Source organism: Heterocephalus glaber, unplaced genomic scaffold, assembly GCF_053883595.1.
Source record: "Heterocephalus glaber isolate CG9 unplaced genomic scaffold, H.glaber_assembly_v1.0 deba00001481, whole genome shotgun sequence".
NCBI lineage: Eukaryota > Metazoa > Chordata > Mammalia > Rodentia > Bathyergidae > Heterocephalus > Heterocephalus glaber.
Genome location: NW_028258317.1, coordinates 50,326,007 through 50,342,418, shown reverse-complemented (window position 1 = coordinate 50,342,418; position 16,412 = coordinate 50,326,007). Strand labels below are relative to the sequence as shown.

General features: G+C 39.5%; 1 protein-coding gene and 1 pseudogene across 2 annotated transcripts in view; one reads left to right on the top strand and one right to left on the bottom strand.

Moving 5' to 3' along the window:
- Window positions 1–16,412, top strand: part of Dmrt1 (doublesex and mab-3 related transcription factor 1) — a 116,309-nt gene that overhangs the window by 47,936 nt on the left and 51,961 nt on the right. The gene's annotated exons all lie outside the window — the stretch shown is intronic.
- On the bottom strand, window positions 597–16,131 carry LOC147825947 (small ribosomal subunit protein eS26 pseudogene; annotated as a pseudogene).

The window sequence follows — 16,412 nt, the reverse complement described above, 5'->3', positions numbered from 1 at the left end:
TGGCTGAGAGTTTATTAATCTTGTTTTCAAAGAACCAACTCTTTGTTTTGTTTTTATTTTTATTTATTTTTGGTACTGGGGATCGAACTGGGGACCTTGTGTTTGTAAGGCAGGTGCTGGAACCACTGAGCCAAATCCCTGGCTCAGTTCTTTGTTTTATTGATCCTGTTTTTTTTGTTTTGTTTTGTTTTGTTTTTTGTAGTCTCTACCTCATTAATTTCAGCTGATCTTTATAGTTTTTCTTTTCCTTTCTATTGGTTTTGGTTTTGGTTTATTCTTGTTTTCTTTTTTCCCAGAACCTTGAGATACATCATTATTTATTTAGATCTATTTGATTTTTTTTTTTTTTTGGTACCAGGGATCGAACTCAGTACCTTGCGCTTGCAGCACTGAGCTAAATCCCCAGCCGTAGATCTATCTGATTTTTAAATGTTGGCATTCATAGCTATAAACTTCCCTCTTAAAACTACCTTTATTGTATCCCAAACATTCTGATATGTTGTATTTCCATTTTCCTGTTTTTCAAAATATATTTTTCATTTTATTATTTCTTTCTCATGAGATGACTTTTCTTCAGTCCATTAAGACCCAACTCCTTACATGGGCTTTGGTGGAGGTTGAAGGGCAGCACCAGCAAGTCTGAACTGAGATGGAGGTGTTTGCTTTTTCCGGACTTCACAAGATTGATTCTTGTCCTTGCTGTGAATGGCATAACTCACTCAGTAATCCAGCTTCACACAGAAGTTGGGAAACACATAAGCATTGCAGACATTCACTGTAGAGATGTCTCTGACAGCGGCAGCCTCTACTATGTTCATGCAGCAAATAGGCTGCACATGGCTGCAGCCCTTTTTGGCACAACTCTTATTCCTTCTTTTTTCATCATCTTAGAAGTGAGGAATCAAAAAAGCTCCATTTTCATTTGATTCTAGGAATTTTTAAATTTCCTTCCTGATTTCTTCAACATCCACTGATCATTCAGAAGTGAATGTTTAATCTTCTTGTGTTTGTATAGTTTCTGTTGTTTTTCTTTCTGTTGATTACTAGTTTCATTCCATTATAATGCAGTAATATCCAAGAAACTATTTTGGTTTTTTGTATTTGTTAATGCTTGCTTTATAATCTAAAATATGACGTATTTTGGAGAGTTAAGACTATTTACATTCAGAATTCTTTTTTTTTTTTGGTACCGGGGATTGAACTCGGGTCCTTGCCCTTGCGAGGCAGGCAGCAGAACCACTGAGCTAAATCCCTGGCCCAAAGACTGTTTTTTTATTTGGCACCAGGATCAAACTCGGGTCCTTGCGCTTGCGAGCCAGGCAGTGGAACCACTGAGCTAAATCCCTGGTCCTACATTCAGAATTCTTATATAAAGGTATATACTAGTTCCTGTCATTTTATTGTTTTTGTCATTTTATTCTCTCCTCATTCTCAATAGCTTGTCTAATCTTGCTCTTCTATGTATAGGATTCCTTTAAGTATTTTTTGAAATGCTGTCTTAGTGGTTATGAATTTCTTTAGTTTATGCTTATCTTAGAAGGTCTTTATTCTTAATTTTGAAGGATAGCTTTGCTGGATATAATAATCTGGGTTGGCAGTTATTTTCTTTCAGGGCTGAAAATACATTGTTTTATGCTCTCCTGGCTCTTAGGGTTTCTGCAGAGAAGAGCCAAAAGGCTTGCCTCTGTAAATGACTTGGCATTTCTCCCTCGCTGCTTTTAGTATCCTTCCTTGTTCTGTACTCTTGCCATTTTAACTTGATGCGAGGAGTTCTTTTTCTGGTCATTCCTATTTGAGCTTCTGAATGTCTATCTTTCCCAATTTTAGGAAAGTTTCCTTTATTATATCATTAAATAGATTTTTTTATCCCATTAGTCTGAACCTTGGTGCTCTCTTCTATGCTAAAAATTCCAAAGTTTGGTCTTTTAACCATGTCCCAGAGTTCTGGGATGTTTTATTCATGATTTTGTGTTTTTTGTTGTTGTTTTTTGTTTTTTGGTACCGGGGATTGAACTTGGGACCTTGTGCTTGTGAGGCAGGCGGTGGAACCACTGAGCTAAATCCCTGGCCCAATTTTGTGGGTGTTTTTTTTTCTTTCTGTCTGTCTGTAATAGTTCCTCAACCTTGTCTTCAAGCCCTGAAATTCTGTTTTCTGCTTGGTCCTTTCTGTTGGAGGCTTTCCACTAATGTTTTGTTTAACTTACTGTCCTTTTATTTTCTAGGACTTCAGAATTTTTATTTTCAGAAATTTTGTTTGGTTCTTCAGAATCTGTCTTTGTTGAATTGCTTCTTCATATCCTGCACTGTCTTCCTCATTTCATTCAGCTGTTTCTTTGTATCTTCTTTTAAGTCTTTAATCACGTTTTTGGGGGGGGGGAGGTACCAGGGATTGAACTCGGGTCCTTGCATTTGCGCAGCAGGTGGTGAAACCACTCAGCTAAATCCCTGGCCCTCATTAATCATTTTTAATCAGTCTTCTGAGTTTTTTTGTCTGACATTTTATCTACTTCAGTATTTTAGCATTTAGTTACTGATTAATTATAGGAATTTAGTTACTGATGATTGAAGGAATCATGTTACCTTGTTTTTTTTCACACAACTTCTGTTGATGTTGAGATTTGTGGAGTTCTTGGGATGGATATCTCTTCTTTTGTTTGAGAGTCTTCCTAGTATTTAGCCTTCTTTGTAGGTTTATCCCTAGCACCACTCAGAGAAGAGAAAGTGAACTGCAGTAATGTTGACAACACAGAGACAAACTAGATATTGACATACAATTAAAAGTAGCAGTTATGGGCCGGGGATTTAGCTCAATGGTTCCACCACCTGCCTTGCAAGCAAAAGGTCCCGAGTTTGATCCCCATTACTAAAAAGACAAAAAAACAAAACAAAAAAGTAACAGTTATGCCACCATCAACAATAAAAATCAGCAATAATAGTATAGATTTAAAGGCAAACCAGATAATGAAATACCATAGAAAACAATTAAAAGCAACAACTATACCACCCTTAAAAAAGAAGAGATCAGCAATAATAACATGGACACAAAGACCGACCAGATATTGACATACAGGTAGGATCTACTGTAAACAATTATCCCACCATTAACAATAGAAAAGAAATCAGCAATAATACTATAAACTAAGAAGCTTAAAATGAATAAAGGTTAATAATAAGTGGAGGGGATGGGGAAAGGAAAAATGTATGCAGAGTGAAATTTGAAAGAGAAAAGGAACATGAGAATAATGGGGAGAAAAATGAGATTAAAAATTTATTAAAGAATAAAAAAGCAAATAAAATTAAAGTCATAGAACAATGAACATGAAAAAGAAGAAAAAAGAATCAAATACCAAAATTAAAAGAAACAAAAAGTAAAAGAGAAACAAGTTCAGAAAATTCCTTACGTGGAGGTTTTTGGGTTGGTAGTTTCTTTCCAAGGTCTATAGTATTGCAGTTCACCAAATTTTAGGAAGGGGTGATGAATCATAACTGAAGCCTGTTGTTTTTCCATTCGCACTTTTGCTCTGTCAGTGCTGAGTCCTGCCCTGCCTTGGACAGACTCATTCGATGGTGTGTTGTCTGCCTGAGGGCTGTGTTCACTCCAGAGACTGTTAGTATTTGTCCCCTTCTGTGTCCCCAGGGCCACCCCTATCCTGGACTAGCTTTGTGGCCTGTGGGCTTATGAGGTGCCCCACTTGCTCCAGAGGCTTCTCTCTATACCAAGAGATATGGCAAATGTCCAAGTAGAAGTGTACCTGACCGTATTGGCAGATGGGGAAAGCAAAGACGCTACCAAGTTTTGTGCTGGAAGTAGGCAGTGAGAGACAGGCGGTCCTCTGGATTCAGTTCCCACATATTCAGACCCAGCCCCCCTCAGAAATCCAAGCTTGACCATCCTGGCCTCTGACCACAGAGGGCAGGACCACTGTGTTCTCCACAGCCTGACATTGCTGCTGCTTAAACTTCTCAGGGGGTCTGTGGCTAGGCCTCCACCTCTCTGCAGCTGTCTCTTGTTTCCATCTCCTACTCATCACTGTGTTAGGGAAACCCCAGAGACCCTGAAGTGTGGTTATTCTGTGACTTCTGATTCCTTAAAGTAGCTCAGGCTTAAATAATAAACTTCTCAAAATGGTTCCTGATTATGTCACTCTTCAGTGTGGTGGGTGCTACAGTGGATTTTTTCACCAAAGCTAGCCTGCCATGGGGAGGGATTTACTTGGAAGTAAAACTCCACACCGTATTTTCAGCTTACAATAACCATGGGTTTTTCCTGAAGCTAGTGCTGCTGTTATCACTGGTTATCAACTGAGGCTGTCGGCCCTCTCAAGCTGCTTACCTTATAATTACAAAGAAAGGTCTCCCTCCCTGAGATCTATCTGGGAATTCTTTCCAGACTGTTTTTTTCTGTTCTGTACATTGTGTTCAGTTTCTCCATGATTTTAGCTTTCCTGTCAGCTGTTTTTTGATTCTTGGAGCTCTTATTCTCTTTACTCAGTTGTTATTACCCAGGTGTCTTGATTTCAGCTCCTGAGAGGCTGTGATTTGCTGCTTGTTTCTCCTCCACCATCTTAATCTCTCTTCATTTGCATTTCTTTATAAAATAAACAAACAAGCATCAGTGGCCTGCTATATGCTAGATCAATTCCTGAACAAAACACAACTTTTAAAAAGTTCAATAGGGTGATTGTAGTTAGCAATATTCATTGTATATTTAAATACAGCTAAATAAATAATAAATGATAAAAATATTTGATGTGATGAATATGAAGATTATCCTGACTTGATCATTACACATTGTGTACATGTATCAGAATACCGCATTGTACCCTGATAATTGTGTACAATTGTTATGTGTCAGTTAAAAATAAGAGAACTGTGAAAAGTAGGTCTTGGTGGAAGGCTGGTGCTATCACTCAGAAGCACCTAAGATCCTTGTGGTTGAACTCAGATACAGACCAGGAGGAATCTTGATCCTTGAATCTGGGACTTGGGGTGCACAAAGGCGGCCCTTATGGACATTACCGGTATGGTGCTCTACCACCTCAAACATCTGTGAAGGCCGGGCTGGGCACCTAAAAATGCCACTGCCTTTGACTTCTTGCCGGCTCACTGTGGTCTCAAACAGCTAACCCACAGTCTGACTGGGTCCTTCTTTCCACACTGATTCCTTTTTTTTTGGAAGACAGCACCAGAATAACCTGTTAACTAAAAGAAAGGTCAAAAGAAGAGACTTTTGAGGATGGGCTGTGTGGAGGTGACCATAGCCCTCTCTACAGCTTTGCTGTAGTTATCCAAAAGTGGGGTGATGGTTGACATAAAGCCAAATCTTAAACCTGACTCCCACTCCCAGGGACACAGTTATAATTAACCACCACTGGTTTTTTTTTTTAATCCTTTTATTGGTACATTTTAGGTATACAACACATTTACATTTCTCATTGGGAATTGTACCTTTACATGATACATCTTGGTTCTTATTTTTTCCCCATTCCTAGCCCTCCCTTCACCCCCTCCACCCTTCCCTATTTACAGAGACTTTATTTCCATTTTTTCTATTTCTCATCATTTTTCCTTTCCCTTCTTTCTTTTCCCCTGCCCCTCCCACTACCCCTACCCCTTTGGACCTTTTCTTCCTATTTTGCATTATCAATTATTCATTCTAATCATTGGTATGTTTTAGGTATACAGTATAATGACATTCATCATTGGAGATTTGCGCCTTTACATAATCTCTCTTGGTTCTTACTTTTCACCCTTGCCCAGCCCTCCCTTCAACCCCTCCATCCCTCCCTATTTACAAAGATTTTGTTTCCATTTTTCCGTTTTCTCATATTAATTCCATTCCCGTCTTTCCTTCCCCCTACCCCTCCCACTTCCCCTTCCCTTTTGCCCCTTTTCTTCCTATTTCACATTATCTGTTGTACGTTTTAGTCCTTATTTACACTTTCAGTTTCTCACACCAGAGAAACTATATGGTATTTATTCATGTGTGTCCTGTTTATTTCACTTAAGAGTATTGCCTCAATGTGGATCCATTTAGCTATAAATGTCTCTAATTTCTCATTTTTTATGCCTGAGTAGTACTCTATTTTATAAAAAACCCACATTTTCTTTATCCAGTCTCCAGTTGATGGGCATTTGGGCTGTTTCCAAGTTTTAGCTATTACAAAGTGTGCTGCTATGAACATGGGCGCACATATATCACTGTGGTATGATTCTTTTAATTCTTTGGGGAAGATCCCCAGCAGGGGAATAGCTGGGTCAAATGGAACTTCCAGTCCTAGTTCTTTGAGGTATCTCCACACTGATTTCCACAGTGGTTGCATCAGTCTACACTCCCACCAGCAGTGGAGCAGGGTTCCTCTTTCCCCACAGCCCCACCAGCGTTTGTTATTGATTTCTTGATAGCAGCCATTCTTTCTGGGGTGAGGTGGAATCTCAGCCTTCTTTTCATTTGCATCTCTCCAATGATCAGTGATGTTGAACATTTTTTCATATGTTTATTTGCTATTTCTACTTCTTTGTGTGAGAAATGTCTGTTCATTTCAGATGCCCATCTTCGGATTGGGTCTTTAAATTTGGAAAGTCTGATCTTTTTAAGTTCTTTATAGATTCGAGATAATAGGCCTTTGTCTGAGAAACAACAGGTGAAGATCTTTTCCCACATTGTGGGTTGTCTCTTCACATTGCTGGTGGTTTCTCTTGCTGTGCCGAAGCTTTTTAATAAGAAGACATCCCACTTGTTGAGTGTTTGTGCTAGTTCACAGGCAGCTGAGGTTTTGTTCATAAAATCTTTTCCTACACCAATGTCTTCAAGACTTCTACCTATCCTCTCTTCCAGCCGGTTTAGTGTTTCTGTTTTTAATATTTAGATCTTTAATCCATTTCAATTTTAGTTTAGTTAGTGCATGGTGAGAGATATGGGTCTAGTTTTAGTCTTTGGCAAGTTGAAGCCCAATTTTTCCAGCACCATTTATCAAAGAGGCTGTTTTTCCTCCAGTGAGGATGTTTGGCTCCTTTATCGAAGATGAGATGGCTGAGTGTGTCTGGCGTTGTTTCTGCATCTTCTAATCTGTTCCACGGGTCCTCAGGTCTGTTTCTTTGCCAGTACCATGCTGTTTTTATCACAGTAGCTTTGTAGTAGATTTGCAAGTTGGGGATTGTGATACCCTCTGCCATGTCTCTGTTACCTAGAACTGCTTTTGCTATTCTGGGTCTCTTCTCGCTCCAAATGAATTTTTGGATTGTTTTCTCGAGGTCCATGAAGTATGCTGCTGGGCTCTCAATTGGAATTGCATTAAATCTATATAGCAGTTTTGGAAGTATGGCCATTTTCACTCTATTAATCCTTCCTACCCAGGAGCAGGGGATGTCTGTCCATTTTCTGATACCATCTTCAATCTCTCTTTTCAGAGTGCTGTAGTTTTCAGAGAAGAGGTCTTTGATTTCTTTCGTTAGGTTGATTCCTAGGTATTTCAATTTTTTGGATGGTATTGTGAAAGGAATTATTTGCACTATTTCTCTCTCAGTGAGTTTGTTATTTGAACCACCACTGTTTTTTAAATATTCTTAAATTTAAAATACAGTGTGGTATGGATGAGGGAGTAGAATACAAAATCCACTTTGGTTTATAAGACAAAGTACGAGGCCTCAGAACATTGTCTGTGCAGCTCTTGGGCCACTGAAATCCACTGCTGTTCTCCCAGGATGATATGGGTTTGATCTTCTGGACTCCTAGACAGTCTGGAGCTGAGGAAGTTGATGTGACTCGCCTGAGGAACTTGACCTGAGCCTTTTCTCTTGGCCAAGTGCTCTCTCTCTCTCTCTCTCTCTCTCTCTCTCTCTCTGTAGAGATCGCTTCTGATCCACAAGGCTGCCTGTCCATCCATGCCCCACCTTCTTGACAGGTTAAACCAGCCCAGGTTCCAGTTTTTCTTGATATGGGGATCTTGATATGTACACAGAGTGGTCTCCAACTCTTGAACTCAAGTGATCCTCCCCCATCAGCCTTTGGAGTAGCTGAGACTACAGGTGTGTGCACTGTGCCTGGCTCATGGCCTCCCTTTGAAAGTACACTGGATTTTGGCCACTCTCTGTTGGTGAACAGACACTAAGAAAGGTTTGCAAGCTGTTAAATGGGCACTATATAATGACATAACCAATTTCAAGCAATTTTTCACTCAGGAAAGAGGAGGGAAACTAGATACGGTATTTTCCTTGGAATAGTAGGACTAACAACCATAATTTGGTTTCTTAATGGGTTCTTAATGTACAGAGACATTACAGAGTACAGAGACATTAATTTCTGTTGATGACTGAAGGATTTCTTTTATACATGTTCCATTGATATGATGTGGTATATTTGTTTTGTATCTGATCACTTTTATGAACTCTAATTCTAGTAATTTTATAATTGCTTATTTTGGAGTTTCTAGGTAGGCAGTCATTTCATAGAAACACATCGATCTTGACAGTTTTCTTTGTAACTGCATCCTGTTCTAATGTGTGTTCTCAGAGGATTATGCAGATTAGATAACAAGAGTGGACACAGATGTCACTGCCTGGACTCTGTCTGGACCCAAAGTTAGGTGAAAAAGGTCGTGGACACTTAAGACACCAAGCCCAGACAGATGTTGTGAGATGGGCTGAGGAACATATCATAGCTACAGCAGGCTTGGAAAGGACATTTTTGCAGAGTATTTTGTTTAAAAATGTGAATTCCAGAAAAAAGTTGAACTGCCCTCTGGAAACCTGGGACACTGGGAAATGGGCAGCTGTTGCTCCCCCCCCACCACCACCACCCCGGGAGACTTAAATTATTATCTCAGCTTGGCTGAAGCAATCCAGTAGCATCCCAGGAAATCCAGGCAGAATGTAACCTTTCATCTTCTGGAGCCTTTAGAAGACCCAAGTAATTTCTGGGCTGTGCTAGGAATTCAGTTCCATTTATGCAAGTTTGCTTTGATGGGGACAGAGTTGGAAAACCTTGTGAAGGATTGGGCTGTGTAGAGGGTGCTGTACTGCAGCCATTACTCCACGGTTGAATTGGAGGCAGAAAGAAATACATATTATCAAGCTTTTGCCAGTTTGTTACATTTCCTGTGCTCTGACGCCATGACATCAGGTTAGTAAATAGTACAGTCATTTGGGAATTCTGTAATGTGCTTGAAGAAGAGATAATTGAATGCAATTTTTGAAAGCTTTCAGATTTGATTTGGTTGGCGAAAATCATATCTATTTGTTTTTTATTTTTCCTCCCCTGCCCTCCCTTCCCCCTCCCCCTCCCTCTTCTTTCTTCCCTCCCTCCTCCCTTTCTCCCTCCCTCCCTTCTCTCCCCCCTCTTGCTCTCCCTCCCTCTCTCCTCTTTCTTTACACTTATGGTGCAAAGGATTGAACTCAGGGGCCTTGAGCATGCCAGGGAAGCCATATGTGTCACTGAGCTATGCCCCCTAGACCCTTATCTGTTGCTTTGCTGTTTTAACTTACTTTTTTTCCCCTCCCTGATAAATGTTGTAAATATGATATAAAGTTAGTTGTTTTTCAGAATGTTTAAGTACATGGATGAGTGAATCCCAGATTTCTTGGGAGTCAACATTTCTGTGGTCTGTTAATTGAAAATATAGTCTCATTATTTGAATAAAGATCAGAATCAAAGGAATGCATAACAGAGACAGGTTTGCCCAGTTTTTTTTTAAATACTCTAGAAATATGAGAGGCAAATAAGACAAGGTTTTAAAAAATTCCACTGTTCTATGGAGTGTAAGTATAAAAAAGTCCTTCATGCACTCATTGGTCATTCTTAACCTGGTGCTGGCTCTGGGCCTGGCACTGCTAGACGTTAGGAAGGTACATGCACATGGTGGAGAGCAGGAGAAAGGAGAACCAGGACACACATAGTTCTCTAAGCACTGTTGCAGTCAGAGTCTGGAGGTTTCCTGGGAAGAGCCTTGGTGCCTTGTGGAAAGATGGGCTCTGTACTGGGCAATGAGGCAGAGTGTGGAGGTGTTTTGCCACCACTTTGGTTTAGGATTGCCAGTGCATGATGACAGTGGAAAGCATGTTGACTTTGATGGCTTTTATTTTAAAATCCTCTAAACATTGCACATCTTTTAATCTCTGCCCAGTTGGGACTACTCTCAGCACTCACTTTTTGGTGTACTATGGTCCCTTTGTACATGGCCAGCTCCTAGAGGAGGATTTCTGAGGAGGTGGAGAATGATGGGTGGGGAAAGATTGTGTTAACTTCTCATTTTAATTTTTGCACTTTTTTTGTAATTTCCAGTTTTGATCAGCCTGTCCTGGGAGTATGTGTATAGAGTATTTGTATAGAAGCAAAAATGTGAGGGCTGGAACTTCCTCCTCCTCCCCTGTGTGTGTGTGTGTGTGTGTGTGTGTGTGTGTGTGTGTGTGTGTGTGTTTGACAGTGGCAGTGTAGGATCTTGATTTGTTTTTTCAAATTTTAAAATTTGAAAAGTAGAAAAATTTCAGAACAAATTTTTCTTTTAAATATCAAACAAAATATTTATATACTTGAAATAATTTTTAAAGTATGTAATGAGAAGAGCATTTTTGTTTGAGTCACTTGGTAGCTAATTAAGGAGAGGAGTCCTAGGTGGTGACTGCCCACAAGATGAAGGGGAAGGAGCAAGCCAGAGGGGTGCTGGGAAGCTGCCTGGGGTCAGGCCCTTTTTGTCTAAGGTTCTGTCTCCTAGTTAAACATGCCCTGTCAGGGTTGTCTGCCCCTGTGTGGGTGAGGAAGCTGAAGTGCAGGAGCTCAGATCACTTGCCAGTCTTATGAGTTGACAAGGGGAGCTGGTGACTGAGCTGGCATTTGCCTGACTGCAGAGGACACCTTCCTTCTGTGCTGCCCTGCCTTCCTTGTAGGCAGGGCACATTGCTTGTCTTCTTTGTATGAAGCCTGAAAATTGTGGAGGATCACTAAGAATGCTGACTCTTGGACACCTTTCTCTGCCTTCCCATACATGTATGCACACAACTTTCACTCTCTTTCTCTCTCTCTCTGTCACACACTTCTGTGTACTTTACAGAAACATGATTTTGATCATTCTTGTATTATTTGCATTACACTGAGGTGACCTCTTTTTTATGATGGTCTTGGAGTAGGAGGGGGTCTTATACCACCAATGCATTGGGTGTGCCCACCAGTGGTCATCAGCCTGCACTGGAATCTTTAATCAGCTTGGGGAAAGGACGTTCGATGTGCATGCTTCCACTTGAAAGGTGGCCCCAGATAGGCTCCCCTTGCCCTCCAGACAGTCTATCATGCTCGGTACTCCTAAGACACCCGTCACACCACTGATTTATGCTGAAAGTATCCTAATGTTTCTGACAGCTCATGTGTGACATGAATAGAATCCATATTTCTTAGAGCAGCTAATCCAAGTGGTTTATTTCCCGATACTGCTGATAGAGCCATCTCTCTTGGTGTCGCAGCAGTGGAGATTCCTATGGTAAGGTATTGTTTCTGGGTCACTAGCTTTGTCTAAAACAGTAGGTTGGAACAGAGTAGCAAAGGTTAATTAAGTTTGTCCATCAAGGTGGGAACAGATATGGATGTCTCTGATGCTTCCAGTTCTAAAATCAAAGTTCCTAAGTGTGTGGTTATGAGCACCTTCTCATTTTCAGACTACTACCCCCTGCCCCCAAGAAAGTTTCTTACTTATTCCAAAAGAAAAAAATGCAGCTATGTTAAAAGCCAAAGGCACTGAGTAGCTCTAGTGAGCAGATATCTTCATTAAAATTAGTAAAGTGTTTTGGCTTATGAGAGGGACTTCTAGGATACTAGTTTTGAATTCTGCCTTGTCTACTTAATGCCTTTGGGAGCAAAACCAAGTGATTTGATCTCTCTGAGCAATGTCTGCCCATTTTGATAGTTACTAAATTATCAACTCAATGAGATAATAGGACAAGTCTCTCTCTGGGATCTCTCAGTAAATGTTCATTTTCTTCTTCCAAATTTTCTTTACTTCTGAAGTCAATAACCAATATTTTCTCAGGAAAATCAAGAATGTGATTACTCTAAGCCCCCTCCACTTATTTTAGGAGTTGCTGTAAGTGTTTTTAGAGATTTGATATGTTAAGGAGAGTGGAGAGTCCCATGTCAGGATAACAAACTTAATGTTCTTTCCTCCTTTTTTTATTAAGGCTCTATTTCCCATTGGCTTTTACATAGATGATACTTGGATTTATGTTTGGCTATCATGAGTTCAGTTTAGAAGTCATGGTCTAAATTTTAGATTGTGAATCAAATAAATGTAAGTTTCTGACTTAGGGACTGGAAGATTCCACACAGATTTGTAAAGTTGAGAAAGGCACTGAGTTGGTTCCAGCCAGAGACTGTTGTAGACTGATCAGCTTGCCTTCTCTCTTGTGAAACCCTGAAATGCACAAAGACCTTTCCAGTTCCAGGAAAAGGAAACATTTTTATAATTTGCCATTTTCTTACTGGGTACTTGTTTTTAATGGTACTCACTTCCCACTACCTGATTTACACATCACTGTTTTTCAGGTATTTTAAAATACTGAGACCCACGATAAGAAACTGGTCTGGTTTGTATTTCTGTATACATACACATGTAAATGCACAGTCCCATGAAACAGGTCTTACCCACATGTACATGCAGTGAATCCTCATATTTTCTATTTTGTATCATACCATTCTTTTCCATAATTTGTATTGATGCATATTAATTATACAGGTTAATGGATTTCATTTTGGCAGATTCATACATGTGAGTAACATATTTAGACCATTTTTATGCCTATCATTCCCCTTTCCTTTCTTCCCCCTTCCCCTTAATTTTCTCTAATAGTCTCTCGTTTTCTTTTCTTTTTTCTTTTTTGTACCGGGGATCAAACTCAGGAACTTGTGCTAGTAAGGCACTACTGAGCTACATCCCTGGCCCTCTCCTTTTATTTTTGTGTCATTTCTGTCCTTTTTTGTTTGTTTTAGAGTACGCATATGAAGAAAAACTTTGTATTTGTTTTTATTGAGTCAGTATTGCTATGTGAACTAGGCAGGTCTCCAACTCCTGGATTCAAGTGCTCCTCCTGCCACATCCTCCCAAGGGACTAAAAGTGCATACCACTATAGTTAAATTTAATACCATTTGAAAAAAATTCGTGCTGGTTGCAAAGTGAATTATTTCAGGACCCTGGAAGGAGTAGCAGTTCTGCATTTGGAAACAAGTCTATGAGAGTTGTTACTGCTGAAGCAAATAGTAAAAACAACTGAGCAAGATAGTTTAAAACATTCATGGAGTGGGGTTAAAATGCAGCAATATTCACATCTTAATTGCTTTTTTAGAGGAAGGCAAGTACAATTTATCACTTACAGATCCAAATACAATCCGGATGTCCTATGTGGTCCCTATTCCTTAAAGTTTTTGGGGGGCTGATATGAATCTGTTTCATGCCCTCTCCAGAATTTCTAGGAAATAGAGGTGACTTGCTTTAGGTTTTCAGAGTCAGTTTTGCTTCTATATTACCAGTTACTTATTTATTTTTCCATGGTACATCTTATGGTTATTTTTAATTTTTATTTTTTAATCTGCTATGATATTAATCCAAACTTGAAGCTCTTTTCCTTCAGTTTTTCTTGAAAAGCCATATCCACACAAGTTTTCTTTGGTTTTTGCATGTGTCACAAACTTTTAAGACTTTGAGAAACTTAGGGTTTATGGGATAGGATCAAAAATATGCTGAATGATTAAATTAAATAATTATTACAGTAAAAGACACATTGTCATTATTACCCCTCAAAATCCACCCCGCTCACTTTGAACACTCTTGCTTATCTCATCATTCTTGCCTCTTTCTGCAGCAGTTCTGGAAGTTCTCTTTCATTAGTATCTTTAGTTGTGCTGTTGTGGTTGGCTTGATATCCTGAATTGATTCAAAATGTTTACCTTTCATGGTTGTTTTGACTTTGTGGAAGAACCAGAAGATACATGATGCCAGATCCGATGAAAAATACTGTAATGTTTAAAAAAATTTTTTTTTGGTACCAGGGATCAAACTGTGATCCTTGTACTTGCGATGTAATGTTTTTATAAGCCAACCTTTCTGCTAGGTGACACTTGGCAGCAGTATTCATTGTGTTTTTGATCCACTTCATAGAGACACTTAACAAAAGAGGACTTCCAGAACTGTTTCAGAAAATGGCAAGAACAATGAGATAAGTGTATCTGAAATGGAGGGAGGGGAGAGTATTTTGAGGGGAATTAAAGGCACTGTCTTTTATTATAAAACATTTAAAAAATTTAAACATTCACTGTATATTTTGATCACACTTTCTTCAACTTAGAACAGCTTTAGATTTATCGATTTTAAATTATTTGCTTTCTGCCATGCTGCCTAAGCATTTCTTTATCTCCTCATCTCTCTCCTTTTCTCCCCTTCACCTGCTGGAGGAACAGCATCCCTCCCATGTTTCAACAAGCCCCTCTTAGGTTTTCAGGATCTGAGTGCAGCTGACACATTCTTACCTTTCCTTCAGGCAAGAAGCAGTTCCCCAGCTCTGTGAGAATCTCTCACAAGGGACTGCATCCTCCTGTCTCCTCTTGTCTCCTTTGCTCTTCCTCCTTATTGGGCATCCCATAGCCTGTCTACCTAAAAGAACAATAAGTCAGCACAGTGGAGGAAGGTAACAAAATTAGAAGAGAGAAAACTCATCTCTAGAAGACTGGATGGGCAGAGAAAGTAGTGATCCAGGGATTGCAGCTGTGGGGAATCTGCCTGTGACACATGACTCAGGATTTGGCCCTTGGTGCTTCAGTAATCTCTGAAATCTATGCATAATAGCAATCACTTTCAGTCTGTGTGGTAAAAATAATTCTTTCCAGCCAGGACTTGTGAAATGCCAGAGGACAAATGATGTTTGTATTTCAGTGGTGATCAGTGCATTTTGGGTGAGGAATCCAGCCCAGGTAAGGTCTGTGGGCTGGGACGGCTCACGTTGGGATGAGACGCCTCATCTCACATAGTTTATAAAGAAGCGTCTATTAAAACCAAATCAGTGTCATCTAGAGACTGGAACTCCAGTCTGTGAAGAATTCTGCCTTCTTATTAGAAAAGATTTCTGATTATAAAATCAGAAGATCACCCCAAATGTGGCTTTTTCAATTTAAAAGACCTGGGAATCTTTGGTCCTACAGAAGAACTCTTCTCAGGAAGAATGGTCCCTTTCTTACTATCTTAACTCCAATTTCACGTAGCTACGAATGAACAACCAGATAATTTCAGGAATCCCTTTTAGCCATTCACCTGGAAAAAGTGGTCAGTTCAGCGCAAGATTAAACAGTCTGTCTGAAGCATTGATAGACAGTGAGTAGTATTTAGAAATTTTTAAAAGAAAAAATGAAGCCAAAGATTTGTATATTTTGCTGGGATATTATTGTTATTATAATATAGGGTGGTTAAGGTGCATGAAAGGAAGCCTGTGGTTCATATTTATTGCAATGCTATTCTCAACAGTTTAATAAAAAAAGGCCCCAGGCTCTTAGATCTCCTTTGGGGTTAATAGTAACAGCTTCCTTGTTTTCTGCCAGGCCAGCTCCTATCTGTGGGTCTGGTAATGATTATAAAACATGCCTCTTACTTGCCAGCTACCAGATGCTAATAATCATAGTCATCATAATTCACTGGAATCTTTGGCTTTTAGGTTTTACTTAGTTTGTTTATTTGTTTAAAGGAATAAAAAATAAAATCTTGAGAAGAAACAAAGTAGTATTGTATTATATAAAGGGAAATAATGTCCTGTAAGAATAGCTGAACAGTTCTCTAATTTGTTGGTATCTCTGTCCCTGAGTGAAACTGCTTTTTTCTTTTTCGATGGAAGTCAAGGGGGCATTAGGTTAAAGCAGGGTTTCTCAGCCTTGGGACTGTGGAGATAATTGGGCTGGGTAATTCATTATTGTGCTGGGCACTGTCCTTTGCATAGCACCCACCCTGCCTTTACCAGTTGCCAGCCATGCCAGTAGCACGCCCTTCCCCTGAGTAGTGACAATTCAAAATCTCTCCAGACACCCAAAATGTTGTGCACCCCCCACACACATTTTGAACTGTTGGTTTAAGGTAAAACAACCAATTTAAAAGATTTCATTACTTACCCATTTTGTCTAAGCCAGATGTAGCAGGATTGTGATTTTTTTTTAAGTTAGAAGGAAGCAGGAAGTGATTTGGAGTTTAAAATCACATTTTAGCAATCTTTTCTTGCTGTCTGAGTGAGTTGCAGTTCCTTTTTAACTTCCTGTGTCTGGAAAACACAGGAGACTACTCTTTTTCTTTACCTGTGGGCTATCATGGGAATGCTTATTTGTGAATTAGTCTTGGAGTTGGATGTAGCTAAAGTGATTGATGACCTCAATAAGTTCGTATTTTAATAACCTCAAGTG